We start from the raw sequence: 14,767 nt of genomic DNA on the forward strand, positions 1-14,767 counted from the left end.
AGTTGCATTATCATATCACGACGATAAACGATTTATCATTCCGAATACTACCCACACTCTTCCTTGGGGTCATAATGATATTGAATTTTATCAAAACGATCCCAATGATAACATTCGGTGGATAACTAATATTATTCAAGAATCACAAACTCAGGAGAGTCCACTGGATCAACTAATCAATTTATTGTCTGCCGAGATCAATAATTGAAATTCTATTCCATTCCGGAAAATCCAATATTGATATTCTTGTAGGTATTCATAAATAAAACTGTAATGTGATATTAATGTATTGTGTATGTATATGTATTACTTTCATTAATATAAAAATGATTTGAAGAAATTATTTGTTTTATTTCTATTTTCCTAACCAATTACTGCAAAGTATATAGCATAATGTAAATGAAAGAAATATCAGTTTGAAAAGAATCATCGTAGGGTGCACAATGTCTAAAACGATAGATAAGTTTGATAGAAAAAGAAAATGGGGTAGTAATGTCATTCGAGGTCCTCCCGGGAATGGATTTAAATTAACAAAAGATGGTCATTATGACATGCAAAGAAAAATATTGAAAAATACAAGCGAACCAATTGACAAGAGTGATTGTGTAACTGTATCATATCTTGAGGGGGAAATTAATGGAACAAAAGAGGTCATACTTCTAGCCCTACAAGCTGCAATACAACCCACAATTGGTAATGTTGCTCGCGATGCACGTCAAGCATTCGATGATAAAATTGCAGAGGCTCGGATAACTTTGGCTCGTATATATGATAATCTTAAAAGTGACGTAGAAATGAAAATGGCTGACATAACAGCGTCTACAATGAAAAAATATGACGCTTTGGAACAGAGAGTTGTAGTTTTGGAGAAAAAACATAAACTCAAGTCATCAGATGGACTGGGATATCTAGGGCTGGACATTAATCCAAATGGTAGAATAATAGAACCAAAACCAACAGATGACGTATTAATTGAACGAACATGGTGAATGTATTCCACGCGTGCTTTCACGCGTTATGTTAGGTTAGGTTAGGTTCCTACATACGTTAGGTTAGGATAGATTACGTTAGGTTAGGTTACATTAGGTTAGGTTAGGATCCCCATCGATGGTGTCTCCACCTTGTCGTGGTGATGGGGCTTGTGTGCTTTTATGATCCCAAGAGCCATGCCGGAGGTAGCGTTGCTACCAGTAGGGTCACCCTTGCCGGACGGGTCGAAGGAGAGAAGCCAGACTAAGAGAGATACCACCCCCAATCCCAAGGTGTAACACCATCGCGCCGAAGGGATGCATGGCACGGGGGGCAAGGCGTGTCTCGAGCGATGCCCACTGGACCTGGCGACCCAGTGGGGACTTTAGCCTTATCCCTGCATGCGGGGCTCTGCAGGGACGGACAGCTTATTTCCCTAGCTGCTCGTGGGAATAACATGAATCAAGAATCAAAAAATAATGATAAAAACCTTTTAAAAGAATTAGCTGGCGGTAGCATAGCTAAAAGAAGCAACGTTTCGGAAGTATCGGAGACGTTTAGATTGAGACGGACGTCACTGCCGGAGATTAAAAAGAGGAAGGCAACGGAGGTAGCACACCCAGAAAGTGGGATATACAAGAAAAAAGAAAGTCCTGAGGCTTTCACCATTAGAGAGGCTTTAGAATCCATTAAGGTGAATATGATGGAATTGGAGAAACTGGTGTCAGTATACCCCAACACACAAAAAGGTATAAAGGACCAACTCATGAAAATGAGAAGAAATGTAAATACGTTTGAAAGGGAGTCGGTTATTGCGTGGTTGGAGAGAAACAGGTACGAACCAGTGGAAAAAATTAATATAGATGCGGATACGCAGACGGAGCGGAAGACGAAAGAAATTGCCACTCAGACCTATGGAAGCAGTTCCGAGGAGCCCATTGAAACCCTAAAAGGAATAGTCTCATTAGAATCCTTCATGGAAATCAAGGATAGACCATGGCCTAAGGATCTATACAGGAATACGGAAATCATTAATAATAACCTGTTGAAAACGGACGAACAGCCGGTCAAAGTGATATGGGTAGAACCTGACGATCCTAATATGGAAACGGGAATACAATGTGCTTTTAAGGACCAGTACCCAGATTTGGAGGACATGAAAGGTGAGTTCGAAGTGCTGGAGCAATGCACACGCATAAGATCCAGAGATATTAATGAAGAGAAAAGAAGGAAAATAATAAAAATCACACACAACGGAACTATGACTGACATATGGCATCGAATGCAACAATTGCTGAATGAGACCCCAGAAGATCCCTACATTGCTATGCATGAGGTGAAAAATTTAACGGCAGAGGACCTACGTAAAGTAGCGGAGGCAGTATTCCATGGCTCTAAAACCAGAGTCCGGGTATGCTCGAGGACCAAACCAGAAAGAAGGAAGCAACCAAACACCTACGGGCTCCTTATTAACCAAGGAGGCCTCTCCTATAAAGACATACTAACAAGATGCAAGGACATAGTGAAGCAAAATCCAGCATCGACGGCTATCAGAAGCTTGAAGAGCACAAAAGAACAGAAGCTCTTAATAACCTTAGACCGAGACGAACAGGCTCTAACAGAAATACACAAAGCCCTCAGGGAGGATGACAACCTGAAAGTTCGACGACTAGACAAAACTAGCCAGAGAACGGTGCTTCACATAAGAGGCATGGACATGGAGGCTGGAAAGAAAGATTTGGAAGAGGCGATAACGAAAAGATTGGGACACTGGGACGAAAGCTGCATGGAAGTTAGCGACCTTCGCCCCCAAAACAACGGCACCATGGCGGCCACCGTGACGCTAGGAAAAGATGACGCGAGTATATTAATGGATGACGAGTACCTGCGGGTGGGCATTGTGAGGTGCTGGGTAGAAAGACGACTTAAAGTCGACAGATGCTACCAGTGCTGGAAATACGGCCACATGTCGAGCAAGTGCAGGGGACCAAACCTGGCAAAGCATTGCTATAAATGTGGAGAGGAGGGGCATCATCTCAAAGATTGCAGTAACGAAGAGGCCTGCCCTGTCTGCAGAACAAAAGGACATAAAGCGGGCACGATGAAGTGTCCGGAATTTAAGAATGCACTGACTATTGCCAGGAGAGACGAACGTAAACAAAAGACCTGGAGAGGGGCAAGGAAAATTAATATAACGGACCTGGTGAAAAAGAAGGCAGAGAAACCTGAGGAAACGCCAGACCAGGAGCTAGGAGGAAAGCACACCGAAAAGGAGGAGCACCCGGAAGAAATGGATCAATATCTGAAAGACTTCTCAGACAAGATCAGAGAAGCACAGATGACGCTAGACGCCATAGGCAACTATAATACTCCTGCTTCCCAGGAAAGTGAACTCAGACCCGGAGTGGAGCTGCTCGACGATGAACCGAGCTAAATAAATTGAAAATATTGCAGACAAATCTGAATAGATCCAGAAATGCCCATGATTTCGCACTAGCAAGCGCAATGGAGAATGACGTGGACGTGCTGGTGGCCGGAGAGCCAAATAAACAACTTGTTGAGAAAGGAACCTGGTTGAAGGATCAACGGAGCGATGTGGCCGTCTTATTTCAGAATAGAAACACAGAGGTCCTAAAAGTGGCAAGTAAGGATGGTTTCCTCCACGTCCAATTGAGGGAATTCAGTTTGATTTGCACATATATATCACCTAATATGGCCCTAGGAACATATGAGAATAGGATTCGCATCTTGCTAGAATACTGCCACAAACTAGACGGTGAATACATACTGGTAGGTGATTTCAATGCAAAATCACCCCTCTGGGGGTCACCAATTGAAGACGAGAGGGGCGTTATCTTAGCAGAATCCATTTCTACTCAGGACTTAATAGTAATCAACACCGGGGAAAAGCCAACTTTTGTCAGAGGTAACTCCAGTTCCTGGATTGATATTACTCTGGCCACGCAAAAATTGGCCAGAGCTATACAAAAGTGGGAAGTATGGGAGACGGAGGCTCTCACCGACCACCAGCATATCTATTTCGAAGTCACATCGCGTAACAAAAAGTGCAGAACTACTGAGAAAATAAAACCGGATATAAACTGGGATCTATTCAGCACAAGCCTAACTGAGAACACGAATATAAATGGAACGCCAGAAGGCCTAGCAAGGCATATTAGAGAATGCTACAAAAAGAGCATGAACAAAACAGGAGGTGTTATCAGAACAGTTCCTTATTGGTGGAGCGTGGAAATTGCAGATAAGAGAAAGGAGTGCACTTCCCAGAGAAGAAGACTGACTAGGATGGCCAGAACTATGGAACCAACGCCGGAGATGGAAAATAACTATAAAACCTGCAGAAAAGAGTTGAAAATACTCATAAAAATCGCTAAAAAGAACCACTGGAACGACATATGTGAAGAACTCAACACGAACGTATGGGGTACTGGCTATAAGATAGCAACGGGTAGAATGGGATTCTTAACGCCTACCGAACTGACCAGCGTCCGAAAAAAAGAAATTGCTCGACACCTTTTCCCTCCATGCAGGGAAGTAATGCCAAGGAATTCAGAAAACGTGGCCGGCATAGAACCCTTCACCAATGAGGAACTGAAGGAAGCAGTAAGAACACTTAAAAATGGGAAGGCGCCAGGACCTGACGGAGTACCATCTGAGGCTATCAAGAGGTGCTTTCAAATCATCCCGGAAAGAATGCTTGAGGCTATGAATGCACTCCTGGAAGAACAAGCATTTCCAAAAGAGTGGAAAAGTGCCAAACTTGTACTAATTGCAAAGAAGGGAAAACCTGTTGAAGATCCGTCTGCTTACAGGCCCATATGTCTGCTGAACTCATTCAGCAAGATGTATGAGGGCCTGATTAAAACTAGACTTGAAAAAGAGCTTCAAGCAAGAGGAGCATTGTCAGATAACCAATTTGGCTTCCGAAGGGGCCGATCAACAATACAGGCATTGGAGAAAGTATGCAGGCTGAGGAGAGACTGCAAACATAAATGGCAGGCACTTGTCACGGTCGATGTTAAAAATGCATTCAACACGGCGAACTGGGACATAATACTGAGAAATCTCAAGAGGATGCACATCTCAGACTACCTCGTTAACATAATCAGTAAATACCTGGATGATAGAGCTTTGATAGTGCAACGTAACGATGAGATCACAGTGGAGATGGGAGTCCCACAGGGATCGGTCCTTGGGCCTACGTTGTGGAACGTCCTGTATGATCGTGTTTTAGACCCAGTGGGGCATGACTATGTCCAGAAAATTGCATTCGCAGACGACTTGGCCCTGATTGTGTGCGCAGGTAGCAAAGAAGAGCTCGAAATACGCATGGAGATGGCACTACACCAAACCGACGATTGGATGACTAACCACAAATTAACGGTGGAGCCCACCAAGACAGAGCTCATCATCCTCAGAGGACATGGCTGGTACAGGGTGAGGGACAGCGTGTCGATTAATTTCAAGGGAAAACAGATTAAGCCGAAAAGGCAATTGAAATATCTAGGCGTGACAATAGACACATCCGGCTGCTATGGACCACATATTGAGAGTACGGCCACAAGAGCAGAGGAGCGAGCAGGGGCACTTTCCAGGCTTATGGTAAATACCAGAGGACCCACAAGTGGGAAAAGACTGATCCTGTCCGGAGTCGTCCATTCCATCTTGCTGTATGCTGCACCTATATGGGCTGAGACAATGTTGGTACGGAAATACAGGAAGAGGTTTGAAAGAGTTCAAAGGAAAATGGCACTGCGAGTGGGCAGCGCCTACAAAACGGTGTCACTACAGGCGATCCAGGTAGTGTGCGGGATAACCCCCATCCACCTTATGGTTGACGAGAGGGTCAGGATCCATAACCTGGGGCATACTCCCACCGACATGGAAAGGGCCGCAGAAAGAGCTGTGACGCATGAGAAGTGGCAACAAGAATGGTCCAGGCTGGATAAGTGGACGAACAAGTTACTGCCACATATTACGGAATGGACAAATATCGGGTGTAAGGACGTGGACTATTTCACAACACAGGCGCTGACAGGACATGGCTCATTTAGGAGCTATACTCACAAGATAGGGAAAAGCGCCGATGATAACTGCATCTATTGCAACCGGAGGGATGACGCTGAGCACACACTCTTTGATTGCCCCAGATGGACTGTAACGCGTGACAGAGCATATAGTGAGATTGGCACGAAACTCACAATAAATAATACAAAAGAGTATATCATAAAGAGCAGAGAACACTGGAAAATTATAAAAACATTCTTCCGGGATATCATGAAGACCAAGGAGAAGGAAGAGCTAGAAATGCAAAAAGAGGCATCACAATTATAGAGTAAGGAAAGAATAGGCACAAGTAGACAGAAGGAAGTCATCTGATGCTATGTCCTCGCGGACGGTTCCGGGTGACTTCGCAGAGAGGGTGGTTTTTAGCCGGTATGGACAGTTTAGCTGTACGATTCCGGCACTACCATGCAGCAATTGAAACCAGCTCATGGTGCCTATAAAAGGTTTTCCACCCACCCAAAAAAAAAAAAAAAAAAAAAAAAAAAAAAAAAAAAAAAAAAAAAAAAAAAAAAAAAAAAAAAAAAAAAAAAAGGTTAGGTTAGGATAGATCAGGTTAGGTTAGGTTACATTATGTTAGGTTAGGTTCTTACATACATTAGGTTAGGTAAGGTTCATGAGGTGGACTAGGGTATCTCTGATATGTAAGGTTACGACAGGACTGGACATTAATCCAAATGTTAGAATTATAGAGTGAATGCATTCCGCCCGCGAAGCGCACGTTTATATGGGGCCGAAGGCCCCGCCTGCTCGAGGCCGGAGGCCCCACCTACCCGGATGGGGCGGGGCGGTGGGAGTGGCCCGTTAGGTTAGGCCCTGTCGCCGCCCACTTTTCAGAGGCCCTGGCCACTGCCCCGAAGCCCCGCCCACCATCCAGAAGCCCCGCCCACCACCCCACCCTCAACTCCCACCACTTGCGCGTGCACGCCCCCTCCACATTCCCACCACTCGCGCATGCATGCCTATACCCCAAGGAGAGCACTCCTCAACATTCAGTACGACAGCTCAAGTCATCGAGTCAACACTCCAGTCTATTCCAGTCCAGTCCAGTCAACAACCAGAATTTTGAGTAAGTTAACAATGTTTTTTTTTATATCAACTAACTTTGTATTATTTTACATTTTCAGAATGGCATCCAACACCCAGGAGTTGAACAATGCGGTGGCATCCATCATGCCTGTGACAGAGCAGGAGAAGGCAGCCACTTCGAGAGTTAGGGTCCGATCTCTCAGCCCTGACATATTCGAGGAGGAGGAAGTCAGGGTTGTGAAGAAGCTTTGTCAACGACCTGCAGCAAGGATTGGTCTTATTGAGAAGTACAGAGTTACTTGCAATAAGACTTATCCTTATGCAGGTAGTTGGCCGACCGCTCGTAAGAGTTTAAGGCCCTCCACACCACCGGCAGCAGCAATAGTGGAAACACCGCCCTCACCAGCAGCAGTGGAAACACCGAGGGCGCCTTCTCCGGAGATCATGATATTCAGCTCGTTGGTGGTGCCGCTAACACCGCTGCCAGCAACACCAGCGAATCCTGAAGTGTTGGTGCCACAAGTGCGACAGCCTATCGGAGAGGTTAGTGAAATGTTAAGCGGTTTCCTACAGAGATGTAAGGAAGCAGAACATGCTTCCCGATCAAGTGAGGCCGCGTTGGCTAGCTTTTCCCGCCGAAAGGCTGAAATTGCTAGCCAACGAAGTGATCTATTGAAACAATTGGCCGAACTAGATCGGGAGGAAACATCTCTGGAGGAAAGGTATAAAGCAGAGACCTCTTCGATAGAGACTTATAAAAGGTTAGTGACTTTCATGAAAACTTTTCCGTAGGTTAAGTGTAAGTGTAGTAAGATTAGTTTTAGGTTAGTTAGGAATATTTAATTATGGTAGTTTAAATTTTATATTTGTAATGTTAGGAAACAAAAAAAAAATAAAAAAGAAGTGAAATTAAAGGGTGTACATTGTTTGGTTTGGTACACATTGAACAATGCGATGGTTGGAGCATTTTTCTTCACTTCATTTTATTATTATTATTTTTTTTTATTTCAATTCCAAGTTCTTCTAGACAAATACCTCACATGAATTTTTGTATTCTCTAATCACTTGTAAATAATCTCTTGAGAAAAAAATCAAAAAAGAAAAGACATGTTTCATAATGAAATCAATAAGTATATTTTATATTATTCATTTTTACATACAACATTGCATAACCCCTACCTACCCGCTACTACCACCCTCTCCACTTGAAGAGTATAAATGTAGGAGTTCCTCAATGTAATATTCAGTTGAATAGCTATCGCCAGCATGTCAACAACTCAGGAAGCTGATTCCACGACCGAACCCCAGTTGAAACCTCTATCAAAACCTAGAGCTCCTGACTACAGGAGTGACAACGACGACGACGATTCGGACGTGGACATGGAAGTCGATTCCACTACAGAGCCACATAGAGGTCCTTCAACGTTTTGGAGCATTGATTCCCGGATTCAAGTGCTTCATGTTACAAGCACTGACGATAGGCAAAGGTCGGACATAGAGTATCCGGATCCTAATATGGATACTGATCCAGAAGCTGCTGCCCAGTGGCCGAGGCGGCTGGCTTTCATACGCAGAATTGAGAATGAACTCATTTCTGATGACGATATGTAATCGTTTCCTCGTTTCTCCCATCCTTTCCTTTTCTTTTTCTTCCACGGAGCACACACTTTTGGGTTGGTGTACACGAGGTTGGGGCAGTGTCTTCCTCCCTCTCCCTTATTAGTTTTAAAAGACATGTTTCACAATAAAATCAATAAGTATAATTTCATATAATTCATATTGTATCTTATCCATTCAATTATCTCTTTCATTGAATATAGCTTATGTCATTTTGCAATTCATTCCCACTCAATCCCCTCTCCTCCCCACTCCTCCCCCACTCCCTTTCAAAAGTATAAAAGTAGGAATTATCTGTTGGAATATTCAGTTGATCAGCCACCTCCAACATGGAACCTGATTCAATGAACCATTTAGGGTCCCAGAGCATCAGCCACCTTATTACGCCTCCATCCAAGTACGTATCGTTCACTCCACGACGGCACCGCACGACATTGGGTTTGAATACACGAATCATGATTATCGAATGCAGGTGCAGCATGTTACCGGCAGCGATGAAAGGCACCTTTCAGATGGTGGTTATCCGGATCCTGACGGATGGTGGGATCCCGATTGGGATGACTCACTACCCGGAGACACAGATGATGACGATGACGATGATGACGGTGACAATAAGTCCGAGGATAGTCCTCCACCATCCCCCATTCTGATTGATGAAGATTGAAGGAAACGATATGTAATCGTTTCCTCGTTTCTTCCACCTTTTCCTTTCCTTTCCTTTCCTTCCACGGAGTACACACTTTTTGGTTGGTGTACACGAGGCACTGCGGGGCAGTGTCTTCTTCCCTCTCTCTTATTAGCTTTTCTTCATAATAATCACTCAGAGTTTCTCATAATAATCACTCAGAGTTTCATGAAGATCGTCATGCTTGGTGTTTTCGAATTTCAAACACTGAATTGTTCTACATTTACACTTCATCCCTCCATTTCATTTTTTACAATATAAATATAGCATCAATCCCAGTTCTACATCATTCTTCCACAATGTCGAGTACAGGACCCATCCAGGTACATGAAATAGATTCAACGTCCGATCATTTCAGTACAACCTTCGCTCAATTTCTGCAACGCATCTATGATCTTCCTGATGATTTCCCAGAACGTATAGAACAAGGTATGCAAGAGGAAGTAGATGCAGAGTTTGAGATGGCTGTTGACGAGTTAGACAATCTAGATGATTATGCGGATGATGTCATTATTATATCATCTGATTCAGATGATTTTGAGGACGACATCATTAGTATATCATCTAATTCAGATGACGACACCATCATTATTGTTTCTGATGATGAGGAGGAGCGTTAGTCCATACCATTGCATGGATTGATAAAAAACAGCCCTTTTCAGGGCTACAATTGAAGACTGAAACAAAAACAACTTTTTTCAGAGCTATCATTATACTTTCAAACAGAAACAGGTTCATACCATTGTTAACATTGGGTTAACATTATAGTCTCAAACAAAATGCAGGTGAAAGTACCAATATCCCACTCTGTAGTACTCATCATTATATGCATATATATTCAATGATTGACAAAGTGCCAACTTCAACTATCAGTTAAAGTAGTACTCATCATATGCATAGATATTCAATGACTAGCAAATTCCCAACTTCGACTTTTCACTCAAAGTAGTAATTTGTCAAATAATGCACAGATATTCACAGACTTACAACTTTCCAACTTAGACTTTTATTAGTTAAAGTAGTTATTTGTCACATAATCTATGAATACTACTACAACTACTGTTTGTGTGAATTATGTAGTCCTGAAAAGGGCTGTTGTTTTTTTTGTCCAGCCGCCGTTATTGTTCCGTATCGAGTAAAATCGAAAACAACACCAACATAACTTTTTGATGTTGCCATCAATCGTTCGGATCTGCACATGCGCGTCCATCACGCAATATAAATCCATGGGATCTTCTAGCGTGTGGGTGATGTTGAGCATTCGGAGACCGATTCTCAAAGCACCATCACCTTCAGATGAATCAGCTATATTCCTTTCATCTTCGCCTACACCAACTCATCGACCATGTCATCATCTTCATCGCTCTCATTAGCCTCATTTTCAACTTCGTTGACTCCAATGTCAATCTCCTCTTCATCAACTCCAGCACCTTCTTCAACTATCACTTCCTCTAGCTGAATGTTGGCATCCTCATCATCTGACTCGTCTATCCAATTATTTGCATCAATAGCAGATATTCTGTTTAATGCAGCAACTATTTTTTGAGTATTCATCTTGATGTTTTCTCACAGTTGCAGAGTGAATGAATGAACTTCAGGATCGCAAGTGACTTATATAATTGTATAGGTAGAGGCGGTGGTACGACTCCCACTTATCACTTGACTCGTTTTCACATGATGTTAATTTGTATAAATGGAGAATGTCGGTATAGGAGAGAGCAGTCAGAATTTCTAGTCTCTTGATATTTCTAATCGAATTAGTAAAATGCCGTTTCCAAAAGAGTGGAATGAAAAACCAAAAGTGTGTGTCTACCCAATGATGATTGCAGGGGCTATTGTGTGCTACTTTTGCCAAATAAGTAGACCTAAGGAATCAATTAATCCATGTACTGGTATGTGTCGTGATTGTGTGTCGGGGATTCAACTATCGCCTCCATCTCATCCACCGAAGCGAACAAAATCTGATTATCGTCAACAACAGTTACAGTGCCTGAAGTGTTCGGAACCTATAATATTGAATAATATAGGTATTTGTAGAAATATTTGTGGTACCTGTGCTGCCGTTCCAACTCCACTGCAACGTTGTTTGCGTTGTGATACATATTCCATGAATTGTTGGAATCATGTATGCACTACATGTAGAAGTACTTGGGATTTATGTGAGAAGGTTGGTCAACTCTACCCCAATAGGAGAATTCATTTTTTTTCGATGTTGGTGTCTGACACATGAACAACAAATGAAAGAACGTTCCACATCAATAGAGACATATTAACATTTTTTGATTTTTATTATCGTCATTGTCCTCTATTATTATATATATATATATATATATATATATATATATATGATGAAAGAGCGCATGCGCTAGTTTATTATCTTCTATAAAAGGTGTATTGAGTTGAACCTCAAAACGATGAGCAGCCACAGTCCGTCGCGTATTTCTGATATGTACCGCTCTTGGTGGAATCAAATGTACCAAGTCACTTGAACACTTCCCGTTAAAGTATTTATAGAAGAGAGACAAATCTTCAACCTCTCTTCGATGTTACAGACTATCAGGTTGCATGTGATGTTCGCGTCTTCAATCAGGTGGATAGCTCTTTTCAGGATGGAATCCAGCAACTTCAGGGTATGTTTGGGGGCAGAGCTCCATACTTGAGAACAATACTCCAAAGAAGGTCTCATCTGAGCTTTATAAAGCATCAACTGAGGTGTGTACAGTTTTCAGGTTCGAAACAGGGTTCCAAGCTTTTGAGAAGCATCCTTTGCAATTCCACCGTCACGATTGTGCCAAGACATACATAGTTTACCATAGATGTTACCATTAGAATTTTAAATTGGAAGGGGGTACAAGTGTCACATCATTTTGATTGGCGTTCAATTTTGCGAAAAATAGTGTTCCAAACTAACAGAAATAATTATTAGTACGCCATACTGAGATGCATGGTTTGACCAGAGCTGGTAAGAATATTAGGTGGTACCGTTCCAACCCTTTATTAGGGTTAGCCATCAGCTTCAATCAATTTACATCAAAAAGTAGTGTTTTAGTAAAGTTGATAGTAAAGTTGTGTTTAGTAAATGCTGAATTTTCAATTCTCATCACAGAAAATGTACAGACAGCCGTCCTTTTGCTATAAAAAGTTACTTACTGTTTTCGGGCAAAAAATTGGTTCGGAAATTTGAACGATGTGGAAGTATTGTGCATACAGTTGTACCTGTGATTACTTTAATAAGTGTAAAAAAGTGTGAAAATGGTTTACATTCTCCAAGCCCGAAGGGCGCACGACGGGCGGCATGTCTTTTTAACGAAAGATGTCCAAATTGTAATGTAAGTCACCGGTATGTGCTTGATTTGGTGAATAAGTTTTGCGAAACTGGTTCAGAGACAAATAAGAAAAGAAATAACCCTGGAGTACTGAATGAGGCAGCTCAAATTGAAGTTTTGAGAACATTTGCTGCAGAGCCCACGAGCTCGTTACGATCAGTATCAGAACAGACGGGGATTTCACGCGCGAGACTGTAAGAAAAGCATTGAAAATGCGTAAATTTCATCTTTATAAAATGCAGATCCTTCAAGAGCTCCACGAGGTTGATTATGATAGAAAAATAGAGTTTTTTGAAATCATGTCTCATCGATTCAATACCATCACCAATCTTCTGTTAAATGTCTGTTTTAGCGATGAGTATCATTTTTTTCTGAATGGCAATGTTAATAGACAGAATTGTCGCTATTGAATATTGAATATCTTTCTAGAAGGGAATACACAACACCCACAAAAAGTTAATGTTTGGGTTGTTATTCTTGAAAATGCCATTATTGGTGCATTATTTCTGAAAGAAAACTCGACTGGCAATCTGTATGTTGAAATGATTGAAGTGACTCTCGATCCTCTTATAACTCACAAGCTAGAAACTCAAATAGATGCATAAGGTAATGAAAGTTTGCAGGAGGATCTGTTACATTTCTAGCAGGACGGTACTCCAACTAATTTTTTTCCGTCCGACAGTGGTTGAAAGAGAAATTTCCGGATAGGTGGATTGGCAGAAGGGGGCAGTTGAATAGCCTCCGAGATCACCGGATTTAACACCCTTAGATTTATTCCTTTGGGGACCTTTTGAATCCATTGTTTATAAAACACAACCTTCTGATATTGAAGAACTTAAAAGAAGAATTACAGTAGCATGCCAGCCAATTCCTAGTGAAGTTTTTCGTTACGTTAGAGGGAAGTTCGATAAGATAAGCGTAAGCAGATTTTATTTTTTAAATGTCTTTCTCGCAAATAAAACTTAATTTTGTAAATGGACAATAACCAACAAATCCCACTCGTAATACATTTATTCCTGTCATTCAAAAGTTGGAACGACACCACCTACTCTTCTAACCATTTATATTAAAAGAAGTCAATACCATAATGCATCTCAGAACAGACATATCCTAACTACATGTGTAAGTTCAGGACGCTATTTTTTGGAAACTGCACGTCGAAAAATGAAACGTCAGGGTATCAGAATTGAAAACCAATCAAAATGATGTGCCACTTGACACCCCTTCCTATTTAAGATTCTATCCCTCCTTGGGGGTTGAACCACGAGGACTAAAAATATTCCTTAAAAGTGTCCCCCATGACTATAAAATTGACCTGATTTTGCGATTCCAGAAACTGCAAGCACCTAAAGGCTGACTTTCGACCAAAAGAGGTCAGATGTCAATCTTGCTGAAGTGCCCATCAGTAAGTTGAGGACCGCTCGGGGAGTGGGGGTGGGGGGAAACTGTTTAAATACTGTAGTAACGATGCAGTTGGATACTCGGTTCTCGTACACTTTAGCGATGCGAAAATAACTAGAAAAGTATTATTAGTATACCAACCGATTGTTTATTACAACGTTCCTGTTTACTTTTAGTTGTACTTTATTGTGTTGTGATGAATTATGGATGATCTGGATGAGATAGCTATTTTGTACAACTATAATCGTAGGTATAGACGCAGAAGAAGGCGATTCTGGGTCCATCCCTACATAGAGAGGTATATAAACTGTAGATTATTTGTAGCCGCCTCAGAATTTCAACTAGATGATGAAAAGTTTCATACGTTCTATAGAAGGAGCAAAGAAACCTATAGACTCCTTGTAAATAGAATTCGTCCTGCAATTGTTAAAAGTAATACAAATATGAGGGAACGCGTTAGTCCTGAAGAAATGATGATGATAACTTTGAGGTAAGTGAAAAAATGTATTGTAACGTGAAAAGTTGACTTTTATCAACAATCCAAAACACTTGTTACGAAATGTATCATTTAATTGTGGAAATCATAAAATACATGTATACAATTTCAGAGTTCCAATCTAGTAAACATCAGCTATTTTATTTTCTTGATAACTCTGTA

This window comes from Leptinotarsa decemlineata, unplaced genomic scaffold (assembly GCF_025532065.1).
Source record: "Leptinotarsa decemlineata unplaced genomic scaffold, Ldec_3_MD MMD2_tig00026340_RagTag_RagTag, whole genome shotgun sequence".
Lineage (NCBI taxonomy): Eukaryota > Metazoa > Arthropoda > Insecta > Coleoptera > Chrysomelidae > Leptinotarsa > Leptinotarsa decemlineata.